This window comes from Silene latifolia, chromosome 11 (assembly GCF_048544455.1).
Source record: "Silene latifolia isolate original U9 population chromosome 11, ASM4854445v1, whole genome shotgun sequence".
Classification (NCBI taxonomy): Eukaryota; Viridiplantae; Streptophyta; class Magnoliopsida; order Caryophyllales; family Caryophyllaceae; genus Silene; species Silene latifolia.
Window position 1 is genome coordinate 72,917,255 of NC_133536.1, and position 12,264 is coordinate 72,929,518.

The following is a 12,264-nucleotide window of genomic DNA, read 5'->3' on the forward strand; positions in this document are numbered from 1 at the left end:
ATTGCGATATGTAAGGTTGGCACGGATGATAACATAGCTGATCCGCTCACCAAGCCTTTATTGCAGGCTAAGCATGATGGACATGTTGCGTCCATGGGACTTAAACGCATGCCAGTTTTATGTTAGATTTTGATATGAAATAAAAGAGTTGTTTTATTTGCTCATATGCATAATCACATTTGTCTTTTATTTTTCCATTACTTTGTCATATTCAAATGGGTTGTAGAGACAAGATTGAACCTCATTAAAGTGACTAAATTGACATAGTAATCGCCCATAGTCATTTGTATGAGGTGACGTCTCGAAGTGACGAGAGTGTGATACGATTGATGGCAAGTTCAAGTGTCATAGAATCATATGAGAATGACTAGTCGATCACATAGGCGGACTGTTAGGAACACTTTGTCGGGCTAATGACCGCTTATATAGTTCTGGCAAATTTATATAGCCTGGTCGTGGCGAGAGCTACTATAGTATTCTAATTAGTCGATTCTTTTGACTAAAGACTATTCGCCTAAGGTGGTACAATTTCAGATTAACTTTGATTTATGTTACTACGACCTTCGTAAATGGGGTCAAATGGGCATATTTTGGGTTATGGTGGTTGTGGTTAGTCGAAGGGAATAAGTGCGATAGGAATTGTCCACCCCTTGTCAGGGTTATAACAATATCTCAGGGTCACTCGAGGAGTAATAAACTGGAAATGCGTGGCCATGCTCGGAAGGTATCTATGGTAGATAATTCCGGTCAATCAGTTATTCTCCAGATCGAGGAAACCACTCTCGATATGATCACTTGCAAGTACGACCTGAAAGACACCTTGCATTGAGTGGGAGATAGTAATAGGACAAGAGCATTGGTGACGCACACTTGTCGAGGACAAGTGGGAGATTGTTGGAATATGTGTCCTCCGACAATAATGCGATCACAACTGTCGATCATGATGATCACATGTTTAAATCTCGTTTTAAGAATACATGTGGGATGTAATGTTTTACAGTCAACTGGTCCACACATATCGGTAATGATTGGCTGACTAGAGTTTGACATTACTGTCGTGCGATGGTGGTGATCAGTTGATCCCCTTAGGTCATACCTATAGGGAAATACTCTTAGTTGATTATTTAATTAATCGTATGCTGATACGAGTTAATTAAATTGCTTAAAATTGACGGATGATTTTGTGAGTAAGATTAACGTGTCTTATTATAATTCGATTAAATTGGATACTGTCTAAGTAATCGAATGTTTTATTACTTAGATAAAAACTATTGTTTACGAAACAATTAAAATAGAAATTGAATGAATAATTTATTATGAATACAAGACGTTGTAATTTATAATTTGGTAAACCGTTTTGGTACAAGTAATTACGAATTACTAATCAATATTGTATATGATATATTTTATGAGTATGTTGATTTTTAATATGTTAAAAATACATTACAATTTCACATGTCAAGTAACATGTCACATATGTCACAATTGACAAATGACAAAATAAAATGGACTACCCATTTTATCTTATATGTACCGAAATAAGGGAAGGGTTAGGATTAATATTGTGTTTTTTATTTTAAATAGGAACATGATTATTAACCCTAAGGACTAGCCTTGCATGCCTATCTTCTTGGGTAGAAAAACAAGCCCATGCATAGGGCACCCTTCCCCTCACCACCGGTTTTTCCAAGAGGAAATATAGAGTTTTTCCTCTATAATTTTCATTCACTCCTTCAACTCATTTTTCTAGTGTATGAAAAAGAAATATTCTCTCTACCATTTTGGGAAAACTTAGAGAAATAAAATCTCACATATCTCTCCTCTTGGCCGAAATTTTCAAGAGGAAATACACAATATTTTTGTGTCAATTTTATAGTAAGACTTATATTATTTCTAGTACAAAATAATATTAGTTATTAAGAGGTTTCCTTGGGTATTCATTTTTGGGAGAGGTTCTAATTTGGACCTTTGTTCATCCATTTTAAGGAAAGCTCAAGAACTAACAAATAGGTGAATTTGTTGGTGCCCTTAATCCGAAATCATATAGTAAGATTGATGATTTCTTCTCTTATCTTATTTATGTTTGCATGCATAAGATCTAGAATTTATTTTATGACTATATAAATTTGAACATATATGAATATGTAAATTAATGAGATTATATATTTCTAACAAGCGGTATCATGAGCCATAGGTTGTTTGCATGCAAATCGGTTTATAGTTTTTCCGTGTTATATGATTAACATACAAAACTAATTAATTTAGATTTATGAAGATAAACCTAAAAATAACCTTGCATGTTAAAAGTTTCTGGTCCTAAGTGATTTTTAGGACATTTTGGTTTATTCATGGATTTTATTGTTCATTTTATAGATTATTGGCATTAAAATGTGATTTTTAGGATAAAAATGTCATTTTTGGACGAAAATTAGCTAAACTTCGAATTTTTCAGTGATTTTTGGATATGTATTCACATATATTATCTACTGATGGACTGTAAATGTTCATGATAAAATGAGTTGTTTTACTCGAAATATGGATTTTTCAAGTTAAAATCGTATTTAAATGGGTAAATTGGTTAATATGAGTTATATTTCGAATCTGGTCATGGAAATTTAGTATATTGTCACATGCAATTTTACAAGATGTGTGTAAAATATTTGGCTATAATGAAGTCTTTATGCATGATTTATGAATTTTTGATGAAAAATCACATAAATAGTGACTATAATTAGTAATAATGCTAAAACGTACTTCATGACTAAAGGAAAAACGTCACATGTTGCATTTTATCATATATTTCAGATCTAAAAGTGAAAAGTTGATAAAAAAAATTTCTCATATTTTATGGTCATAATTGTTAAAATCGATAAACCGCAACAATGTTTTTCACGATAAATTTTCGAAATTTTTAACGTAAGTTTTGAATATTATGAGTGTCATGGTATTTTTCCAGAATGTTCATGAGTTTAAACTTCAAATTTCGAATTTATTTGAAAGTTTTATAATTTAATTTGAAGTTTATAGCATAATTATGTATTTTAGGTCCATTTATGAACAATATTAAGAAAACAAGTTTAATTATTGTCAAAATGTTAGTGGAAACTAATTTTGAGTCCTAAGATGGTTAGGGTAATTAACTTGTACATAAATATGAATTTATGTAATTATTGTGATTTTAAAAGGCTAAATCACGCAAATCTGTAAAAACCGATTAATATACGATATTGGCTCTTTAAAGGCGATTTAGCATAAAATCGAGCATGTTCATACATATTATAATGCTCCATTTTATTTATGATTTTCATATTTTAATTTTATGTAATTTTTGTATTATGTAATTTTACTTAGTATGGCCTTAGTTTTAATTGATATTACCCGAAATGTATGGGAATATCGATTCGGTTGTAATTATTGTGATCTCGTATCACCGTTTTGTATTTTGATAGATTTATTTTTATTTTATAAATGTATAATAGGAAATTATGTAATTTATTATGTAATTTAATTATTCCGGAGTTCCTTGAAGACGGTGCCACTCGAGAAGGTGATCCATTAAAGAAAGTGTTGCCTTGATATGCATGCCAAGACCGAAGTTCAAGGGACCAAAGGAGTTGGTTTCCAAATTTGTAATAGTTTATTAGATTTACTATTTTAGGGAGGCCATACTAGGATTTTTCTTATGCTTTGCATTTTATTTATATGTTGCATGCATCGCTAAATCGCCATAACTAAACATGCATTTTAAATCGAGTTTATCGACCGTGTCAATTACAATTATCGTAGTTCACCGCTTTAGCTCACTTAAAACGTGATAGATAATAAATTGACATGACATCTCGCTAAAATAAACAATTGAGACTTAGCCTTACCAAAAAGTAGAGACCATGAAAACCTATTTCATGAGGGAGTGCACTCGGCCCTACCGGGGTACAAACCTTGTTACGTAGGGGAAGTGGGTGATAAATGTCTATCCACCGAATTCATGTTGATAAGGGATGAATCGGCCCTATCGTGCCCAAGTTGATGTGGATTTGGATCATGGACACATTTATTCGAAATTTGGGTTGAACTCAACAAAAGTATTCTCGACCTTTGCCGGATGTGTTTTGGGCTAAAGATAAATATCAATGTAATTTTATCGACTAAGAGTTCTAAAAGTAGAATCGATTAAAGAGTTAATCCACCGAGTTATATTGATAAGGGATGAATCGGCCCTACCGTGCCCAAGTTAATATGAATTTGGATCTTGGAATCATTTATTATAGTTGGGTAGAGGTCACTATATAAATGCTCATATCTTGTTATATTATTTACAAGTATGATTAAAAAGACATATGTTAATATTTCCTTTTCCTCCATATATACTTGTAGTTCATTACAATGAATCCATCAAACGCTACTACACCGATAACTATTGAGTCTTGCCAAAATGTTTTTGACGACGTTTGCTTCAACAATGATTTCGACACTACTAGAGAACTTCATTTAGGGATAGGTTCGGATGGAAACATAAACTTCATCACTTCTTCTAGACCACCTACTACTACAAGATCTCTTGTGAGCCGGTCTCAGGAAGACTGCCTCATAAAATCTATAGGATCTTTATCTTTGGAAGAGAAAGATGCCAAAACTAGTGGGAGCTCAAGCAATCAAGCTCTTGCTTCTAAGGGCAAAAGGTTCAAGAAGAAGGGAAAGAAAGGGAAAAACTTCAAACAAGTTGAAGATGAATGCCATTATTGCTATGGCATGGGACATTGGCTTAGGAATTGTCCCATATATTTGCGAAATATAAGAGAAGGAATCATCGTTCCAAAAGGTAAAATTCCTAAGGAAATTTATGTTATTGATGTAAATTATACTTCCACTACGACATGGGTACTGGATACCGGTTGTGGTTCTCACCTTTGTAATCATTTACAGGGGTTAAGAGACGTGAAGAGGCTTAGCAAAGGAGATGTGGATCTACGCCTTGGAAATGGAGCTCGAGTAGCGGCCGAATCCAAGGGAACTTATGTATTAGCTTGATTGCCTAATGGATTTGAGTTGTATTTACATAATTGTTTTTATGTGCCTACACTTTCTAAAAACATTATTTCTATCCCTATGTTAGACATGGACGGTTTTTGTTTTGTCATTAAAAACAATCGTTGTATTATTTCAAGGAACGACTTGGTTATAGGCCAAGCTCCTTCCATTAATGGCATTTACATTTTAGAAACCTTGAATCCAACTAATGACATCTACAACATTCAATCAAAGAAACTCAAATCAAGTGATCCAAATGAATCGTTCATTTGGCATTGTCGATTAAGTCACATAAACGAGAATCGCATCAAAAGATTGATTTCGACTAATGTGATTACACCATTTGATTATCAATCATATGGAACATGCGAATATTGCCTTCTTGGCAAGATGACTCGTAATCCTTTTAGCGGTAAAGGAACACGAGCTAGTGAGCTATTGGGACTCATACATACCGATGTGTGTGGACCAATGAGTATCACCGCTCGAGGAAATTATGACTACTTCATAACCTTCACCGACGACTTGAGTAAACATGGGTATGTCTATTTAATGAAGCATAAGAGTGAAGCTTTTGAGAAATTCAAGGAATTTCAAAATGAAGTAGAGAACCAATTGAACAAAAGGATAAAAGCACTACGATCCGATCGTGGTGGAGAATATCTTAGCAATGAATTTGATTCACACTTGAAAGGTTGTGGCATAATATCACAACTATCTCCACCCGGAACACCACAACTCAATGGTGTAACCGAAAGGAGAAATTGAACCCTACTTGATATGGTTCGATCAATGATGAGTCAAACCGAGCTACCAAACTCGTTTTGGGGATTTGCGATTCAAACCGCAATTAGATCTTTGAATAATAGTCCCACAAAGACAACCGAAAAGACTCCATACGAGAAGTGGACGGGAAAGGTTCCCAATATATATTATATGAAGATTTGGGGATGTGATGCTTACGTCAAGGCAAAGACCGACAACAAGCTTGCCCCAAGATCCGAAAAATGCATCTTTGTAGGTTACCCCATGACCTCTCGAGGATATTACTTCTACAAACCTCAAGAAAACAAAGTGTTTGTGTCTTGCGAGGCTGTCTTCTTAGAAAGAGACTTTATTTCTAAGAGACAGAGTGGGAGAAATTTTGAACTTGATGAAGTTCAAGAGCCACAAACTGAGGTAGAGACGCTTGATGAAGTTCAAGAGCCACAAACCGAGGTAGAGACGCAAGAAGATGTTCCTTCGTCGTCTAACGTGGTTGTCCCTCCTCCACTTAGAAGAACGAGCCGAGTTATTCGCCGTCCCGATCGATATGTGGGACTTATCGAAGAAGATGGAAGACTCGATGTGTTGCTTTTAGAAAGTGACGAGCCCGCCACCTACAAAGCCGCAATCTCTAGTCCAAATTCCTCCTTATGGCTTGAAGCCATGAAGTCCGAGATGGATTCTATGCATGAAAACCAAGTTTGGAACTTGGTGGATTTGCCTAAAGGGGAAAGACCTCTTCAATGCAAATGGATTTTCAAGGTCAGGAATGGCATAGAAGGACATGATGATGTCTACAAAGCTAGGCTAGTGGCAAAAGGATTTACCCAAGTCCAAGGTCTTCATTATGATGGAAACTTCACCCCCTTAGCCATGCTAAGATCCATACGGATTTTGTTAGCGATTGCCGCATTTCATGATTATGAAATATGGTAAACTTATGTCAAAACCGCTTTTCTAAATGGGCATTTAGAAGAGGAGGTGTACATGATACAACCCGAAGGTTTTGTTGATTCTAAAAATCCTAACAAAGTATGCAAACTTAAGACATCCATTTATGGACTTAAGCAAGCATCAAGAAGTTGGAATCATCGATTCGATCATGTGATAAAAGAGAATGGTTTCACTCGAAGTGTTGAGGAACCATGTTTATAAATGAAATTTAGTGGGAGCAATGTTGTGTTCCTAATCTTGTATGTCGATGACATACTACTCATTAGAAATGATATTCCGATGTTGTCTTTCGTTAAGAAGTGGTTAGGTAACCACTTCCAAATAAAGGATTTAGGAGAGGCACAACGCATATTAGGTATCCAAATCCATATAGATAGATCCAAGAGGATATTGGCACTAAGTCAAGAATCTTATGTTGATAAGATTCTTCGACATTTCAGCATGGACAAATCAAAAAGGGGATTGGTACCTATGGTAACTGGGACAATATTGAGCAAGTCTCAATTTCCCTCCGAACCCCATGATGTTGAACGCATGAAGTTGATCCCTTATGCTTCCGCTGAAGGATCAATCATGTACGCCATGATATGCACACGTCCTGATGTCTCGTATGCCTTGAGCATGACGAGTAGATATCAAGGAAATCCAGGTGAGAGTCACTGGATAGCCGTCAAGAACATCCTTAAGTACTTGAGAAGAACTAAGGATTCTATCTTAGTGTTTGGAGGAGACGCCGAGCTCCGTGTTAATGGTTACACGGACTCAAGTTTCCAAACGGATAGAGATGACATGAAATCACAAGCTGGTTTCGTTTTCATGCTCAATGGTGGTGTTGTTAGCTGGAGAAGCTTCAAGGAAGCTGTGACCGCGGATTCAACAACGGAGGCTGAGTACATTGCAGCATCAGAAGCTGCCAAGGAAGTTGTATGGATCAGGCAATTCACGGAAGGTCTAAGAGTTGTACCTACTGCCAATGATCCCATCACTCTCTATTGTGATAATAGTGGGACGATCTTCCAAGCTAAAGAGCCAAAGTCTAGTAATAGATCTAGACATGTACTTAGAAAATATCATGCAATTAGATATTTCATTGAAAGAAAGGAAATTGCGATATGTAAGGTTGGCACGGATGATAACATAGCTGATCCGCTCACCAAGCCTTTATCGCAGGCTAAGCATGATGGACATGTTGCGTCTATGGGACTTAAACGAATGCTAGTTTTATGTTAGATTTTGATATGAAATAAAAGAGTTGTTTTATTTGCTCATATGCATAATCACATTTGTCTTTTATTTTTCCATTACTTTGTCATATTCAAATGGGTTGTAGAGACAAGATTGAACCCCATTAAAGTGAACTAAATTGACATAGTAATCGCCCATAGTCATTTATATGAGGTGACGTCTCGAAGTGACTAGAGTGTGATGCGATTGATGGCAAGTTCAAATGCCATAGAGTCATGTGAGATGACTAGTCGATCACATAGGCACTCTGTTAGGAACATTTTGTCGGGCTAATGACCGCTTATACAGTTCTGGCAAATTTATATAGCCTGGTCGTGGCGAGAGCTACTATAGTATTCTAATGAGTCGATTCTTTTGACTAAAGACTATTCGCCTAAGGTGGTACAGTTTCAGATTAACTTTGATTTATGTTACTACGACCTTCGTAAATGGGGTCAAATGGGCATATTTTGGGTTATGATGGTTGTGGCTAGTCGAAGGTAATAAGTGCGATAGGAATTGTCGACCCCTTGTCAGGGTTATAACAATATCTCAGGGCCACTCGAGGAGTAATGAACTAGAAATGCGTGGCCACGCTCGGAAGGTATCTATGGTAGATAATTCCGGTCAATCAGTTATTCTCCAGATCGAGGAAACCACTCTCGATATGATCACTTGCAAGTACGACCTGAAAGACACCTTGCATTGAGTGGGAGATAGTAATAGGACAAGAGAATTGGTGACGCACACTTGTCGAGGACAAGTGGGAGATTGTTGGAATATGTGTCCTCCGACAATAATGCGATCACAACTGTCGATCGTGATGATCACATGTGTAAATCTCGTTTTAAGAATACATGTGGGATGTAATGTTTTACAGTCAACTGGTCCACACATATCGGTAATGATTGGCTGACTAGAGTTTGACGTTACTGTCGTGCGACGGTGGTGATCAGTTGATACCCTTAGGTCATACCTATAGGGAAATACTCTTAATTGATTATTTAATTAATCGTGTGCCGATACGAGTTAATTAAATTGCTTAAAATTGACGGATGATTTTGTGAGTTAGATTAACGTGTCTTATTATAATTCGATTAAATTGGATACGGTCTAAGTAATCGAATTGTTTTATTACTTAGATAAAAACTATTGTTTACGAAACAATTGAAATAGAAATTGAATGAGTAATTTATTATGAATACAAGACGTTGTAATTTATAATTTGATAAACCGTTTTGGTACAAGTAATTACGAATTACTAATCAATATTGTATATGACATATTTTTATGAGTATGTTGATTTTTAATATGTTAAAAATACATTACAATTTCACAAGTCAAGTAACATGTCACATATGTCACAATTGACAAATGACAAAATAAAATGGACTACCCATTTTATCTTATATGTACCGAAATAAGGGAAGGGTTAGGATTAATATTGTGTTTTTTATTTTAAATAGGAACATGATTATTAACCCTAAGGACTAACCCTGCATGCCTATCTTCTTGGGTAGAAAAACAATCCCATGCATAGGACACCCTTCCCCTCACCACCGGTTTTTCCAAGAGGAAATATAGAGTTTTTCCTCTATAATTTTCATTCACTCCTTCAACTCATTTTTCTAGTGTAACAAAAAGAAATATTCTCTCTACCATTTTGGGAAAACTTAGAGAAATAAAAACTCACATATCTCTCCTCTTGGCCGAAATTTTCAAGAGGAAATACACAATATTTTTGTGTCAATTTTATAGTAAGACTTATATTATTTCTAGTACAAAATAATATTAGTTATTAAGAGGTTTCCTTGGGTATTCACTTTTGGGAGAGTTTCTAATTTGGACCTTTGTTCATCCATTTTAAGGAAAGCTCAAGAACTAACAAATAGGTGAATTTGTTGGTGCCCTTAATCCGAAATCATATAGTAAGATTGATGATTTCTTCTCTTATCTTATTTATGTTTGCATGCATAAGATCTAGAATTTATTTTATGACTATATAAATTTGAACATATATGAATATGTAAATTAATGAGATTATATATTTCTAACATTAAAGTCATTTGCATTCAACCTCTTTAAAGGCAATTTCAATTGCTTGAGTTTTTTTACCATTCTAAACAAGTTAGTCCCATTCCAAACTTCCCAATGATGCTTCACACAAGGTTTAAAATTTTCAGACTGACTCCACATGTTACAATATTTGAAATTCCTTCTCTTCTTGCCTCCATCACTTACACACAAGATAACACATAGAGTGTGATCAAATAGTCCTTCCCAATAAAAATGGGCATATGCATTCCCATTATCATTTAACCACCCATGATTAACCAGTACCCTATTCAGTCTACTATACACTCTAGATTCAGGCTCATGCTTATTACTCCAACTATATAAGGATCCACTAGCAGGACAATCTGTAACTTCACACTCATCAACACAACTTTTAAAATCCTACATTTCCTCCACAGTACCATTGCCACCCCTCCCTATCTTTCAGCAGGTACTAAAACTGTATTAAAGTCACCACAAATTGCCCAAGGCCCATTTATACTTTTTTTAAACACACACAAATTACTCCAGAAAGGCTTCCTTTCTAGAGTTCCATTAAAAGCATAACAGTAGACAAACGAAACTGGTACCCAGACCCTAAATCCTTCACCACCATATCAATAAATTGTGCATTATATTCAAGGAATTGGAACAGTAAACATGGTAGGATTCCAGAGGATCCAAATCCTACCCCCTTTTTTATACTGTGTATTAGTAGAGACACACCAATAACTACACATATTATTTCTAATAGAGTTTAGAGATAAGGGTTTGACCTTGGTCTCAAGGAGGGCAAACAAACCTATCTGATGATAATGCAAAAACCACTTTATACTCTTTTGTTTTGATAGGCTATTCATCCCCCTAATATTCCAAAATCCCCAATTATACATTACCCCCAGATGGAGGTAATGCACTACCATTTATCCCAGTGCCAACTCTTGGGGTGACATTATTCAGGGAATCTACAAAAGTTTGAGAACCAAACTTAACAGAACTCGGGTCGGCATCCACTATCTCCTGCCTACTAAATTTGATGATATTACGAGCACGAGTATTAACTATATGATACTTACCATTTCTACCTCATGTCACCTCAAACTGATTAGGCTTCTCAATAGGGATAACAGCTACAACTAGAGGAGTAACAACTGAAGGAGGAGAATTAATAACCATGGCAGTAGAGGCAGCAACTGGAGCACCTGTAGTCTTTACGGGTTCCTTCCCAGCCTGCTGTTTAGCCCTCCATTGCTTCTTCCCACCTTTTGGGCTACCCCTTCTTTACATCAGCATTCTTACCCTTCCTACTCTTACAGAACTCATGACCAAAACCTTTACAATGAGAGCACAAGATAGGCTTCCATTCAAACTCAACCTTAGCAGTCACAATACGTCATTCCTCATCCATAAATTCCACACATTCCGGGATAGGTTTACCAAAGGGGACAACAACCATCACACGAGCAAACCCAAGACGATTCTTTCCAGTGGTAGCTTCATCACACCTTATAGAAGAACCTAATAAATCAGCAATCTTAGGAAGGCACTTACACCAGAATTTCAGGTGCAACCCATGTATCCTTACCCAGACAGGCACATCCTTGATCTCTGCCTTCACCAGCTCAACATCCTCTATCGAAGGCCTCACAATGAGGGGCTTGTTGTCTAAAAGGAAATGACCTTGCTGAAGAATTTGTTTCAGGATTGCTTCCGTTCTGAATTTCACAAAAACACACTATTTGGACAAAAAGCAATCTTATCCATGGGGAACTTTGCCCATAGCCGCTTAAGAAACCTCTCCACTACTTCCACCGGAGGATTCACGCCCAAGACAAATGCATTGACCGAGTTCTTCCAGTAATCCAGCTCTTCCTTCACATCATCTGCTGTGAATCTGAGCATATCAGTTGGTTCTTCAGAAATGCTAACCATTTAATTCTTTCCTTTTCTTCACTGTTAGACCTCCCACTCCAACAATTACTCGGGCGCCAAATAATCTTAATCATAGGGGGCTATCCCAACTATGTGGTTAACATTTGCTATTTTCCAGCTATCACAACTCTCTGGTCCCCCAACAAACACCACAGGGACCATGGATGAGGAAGCAACAAGAGCTACAACAGTCGAAGCTTTTGTTGTAGATTGATTAGAGACTAGAGGAGGAAACTTAACAGGATTGAAACAATCGATCGAATTTTTTTGGGATTTTAATTTAGTGTTTTAAGAAATTTTATCGCA